Here is a 3,097-nt window from a genome sequence, read left to right as displayed (position 1 = left end):
CCAAAAACATCTCATTCAGACCTACACAGACAAAACCTACATATGAAGAACTGGGCAGCTGGCAAAACAAGGTAAGAAGAAGATAATGTACTGACAGGGAAGTTACAAGAAGAAGGATCATCATTGCTTAATGGGAAGTTTCCATCCAATCCTGTATTGAAATAAAATTGACAAAAATTAAACAAATGCAAGCAAGATGCAAAAGAACTTTGTACATCTGGAGGCCCACCTGATACATGAATCAAGTCGTCATTTCCATCCAAATCTCTCTCATGTAGCCATTCATCATTGTCATCCATATATCCCCTATGTAGCCAGTCATCGTTTTCATCTTTGACCATGGATATACCACCACCTACAACTTGAATTTGCAAAGTAAATAAAGTGACATGAATATGACAAAAATATTGCAAAATGACACAGGAAAAAATCGAGTACCCTCCAACTGCATAGCTAGGTGCGAATTATCTTTGTCTACAACTTTATTAATCATATAGCGTTCACGACGCTTTTTGTTCCTTTCCATTCTTTTTTCATCAGACATTGTTGCAGACCGTTCTCTATTTCTCAGCCTCTTACGAGCATTAGGATCGACATCATCTGGCCGCCATCCATGTGGTGCTTGGTTAGCTACAAAGCAGCCCATTATTAAAAAAGGCAATGTCTTCGGAGGAGAGAAACATTTAATTGAAACGATATTTCACCTTGAGGTGTTGTGTTGGTGATGTCTGCAAGCGGATGTCTACCACGGGTGGACTTTGATGGATCCATGGATGTCGCTGACGTTCCCAAGAAGCAAGAATCTGGAGAGCATACATTGATGGAGATGAAACAATGGATAAAGAGCCATAACATACAGAATTTGACAGTGGATTGTACCCTTTATTGAAAGGCGATTGTAACGGCAACAGGTAAGGGCACTATATTAAAATATAATGTCACAAAAACAGGTTTAACATACATTTTTCATAGTAGGATAACATTAATACGCTGCAAAGGAGAATGGTTGAATTGTCTTGATCACAAAAGGATGAGAAGCGTAATGAAATGGACCTTAAGACTAAACCAGCAACACATGACAAACAAGCTTCATTAAAATACCTATTATATAGCAGGGTCCTAACCTAATGCTTCATTAAAAAAAAGACCTTAGACCCCTACAATTCAACCTCATAAGCTTAATGTGCATCGGATCAATGACGAATTTTTGTTGCATAAGACAACTGAAGATTACTAAAGCATAAAAAAAACAGTTGCAAGCACCACATCCATTTTGGAATACATATGGTAGCATGCAACAATGAAAGAGAGAAAGAATGGTCTCAGTAAATACCTACCAATAATCCATTATTGCTTGATGGAATAGAACAAAAATGAGAGAATTCTTGGACCTGACTCGTCAATCTCACCGACCACTACAAAGGCCCTGTTCTACAACACGTTATTATCAACAATGCCATCCAGATCTCAAGAACAAAAGGCAGCTCACAAACAGGGCCATTAACTGGATGAATAAGAAATGACAGTGGATACTAAAGCAAGCAATTTCTGCTGAGTATGAAGCAAGTTGTTGACACACAAGTTAAATTCAGTTAATGGCCAAGACTGAACCAGCATTACCTGACAACAACCTTCTTTAAAATAGCTATTGTACAGCAGGGTCCTCCCCTATTGCTTCATTTAAAAAAAAGGACCTCAGACCCCTACAATTCAACCTCATAAGCTTAATGCGCAGCATACCAATGGCAAATTTTTGTTGCATAAGACAACTAAAGATTACTAAAGCAAAAAAAATACCAGTTGCAAGCACCCCATCCATTTTGGAATACATCAGGTAGCATGCATTCATGAAAGAGCATCCCTAAAAGCCTAAGACATCATCCCCAGCAGGTTCTATGTCGGTCTGATATAGTTACCATTGTGTTCACTTAACACCAGTGTTAAGCCATTAATCTAGCAATTTCACTATCTTGCTAATCTAGATTGCGTGTTGGAATAGAACAGAAATGAGATAAATCTGTGACATGACTCGTCAATCTCAGAGACCACTACAAAAACCATGATCTACAGCATGTTACTACCAACAATGAATGCCAGATCTCAGGAACAAAATAAGCAGAGAATGACCATCTACCTTTGGCGATGATGGCGACTGAGGGCGGTGGCGGGGCGTCGATGGAAGATGGTGGCGGGCTAGCGGGCAATCGCCCACGGTGGAGAGGCGCGACTCGGTGGCAGCTCGTGTGTCCAAGGCTGGAGGGCCGGTGAGACAGTGTCACGGTCGGTGGAGCGAGGGGTGGTGAGGCGGCGACGGGCAGGAGGCGGCGTGTCGTGCCAGCCGGAGTCGGCGGCGCACAGGAGGCGGTCCAGGGAGAGGATGAGCGTACCGTAGGGGCGGCGGCGGCGGCGGTGGGCAGGAGGCGGCGCTGGGCGACGCGGGACCGGATGGCGCTCGGGGGGTGGCGGCTGTGGGAGGCGATAGGAGGCCTCAGGGACGCGGGCGACGCACAGCGAGAGGAAGGTGCGGCGAGGAGAAGAGGAGGAGGCCAGGTGGATCCGGCTGCGCGCAGAGGAGGAGGGCGAGCGGGCAGGGTGACGGTCGGTGGTGGCGATGGGGGTAACGGCGGCAGTTTGCCCCGTCGCAGGGGGGTGGCGGCGGCGGTGCTTGTGGCGGCGGTGCGGCCTGTTGAAGGGGGGTGGCGGCAGCGGTGCTCGCGGCGGCGGAGGAAGGTGTGCGAGGTAGGGAGGAAAGCTCGGAAGACTAAGGGCGTAGATCCTGCGATTGTGTAGCGGACGGAGGCCCGTCGCAGGAAAGCTCGGGGGTGGCGGCGGAAGTGTGCGAGGTAGGGAGGAAAGGTCGGAGAACGAAGGACATAGATCCTACAATTGTGTAGCGGACGGAGGGAATTCGATGCAGCGCGGGACGAAACCACTGAGCGGAAGATGATGTACAAAAAAATAGTCTTACTTTTACTTTTTTTAGGAGTAGAGATTAAGAAAGGTGGGTATGGTTAGGTTTCTAAGATTTTTTTGAATTTTTGAAGAATTTATGGTAATTTTTGGGGATGTGAAACGGAGGTTTTGCGGGGAGGCGATT

The 3,097-nt window shown here is 46.3% G+C and overlaps 1 long non-coding RNA gene across 1 annotated transcript; it reads right to left on the bottom strand.

The window, feature by feature from the left end:
* Positions 1-351: 351 nt before the first annotated feature.
* LOC111256216 lies at positions 352-833 on the bottom strand. Its single transcript, XR_002676213.1, has 3 exons — positions 705-833; positions 439-630; positions 352-361 (listed from the first exon to the last, which is right to left on the bottom strand). It is a non-coding gene; the product is annotated as an uncharacterized LOC111256216 (long non-coding RNA).
* Between the last annotated feature and the right edge of the window lie 2,264 nt (positions 834-3,097).

The sequence above is a fragment of the Setaria italica genome, chromosome II, assembly GCF_000263155.2.
Source record: "Setaria italica strain Yugu1 chromosome II, Setaria_italica_v2.0, whole genome shotgun sequence".
Classification (NCBI taxonomy): Eukaryota; Viridiplantae; Streptophyta; class Magnoliopsida; order Poales; family Poaceae; genus Setaria; species Setaria italica.
The sequence above is the reverse complement of the archived record's forward strand: the minus strand, read 5'-3'. Positions and strand labels throughout refer to the sequence as shown.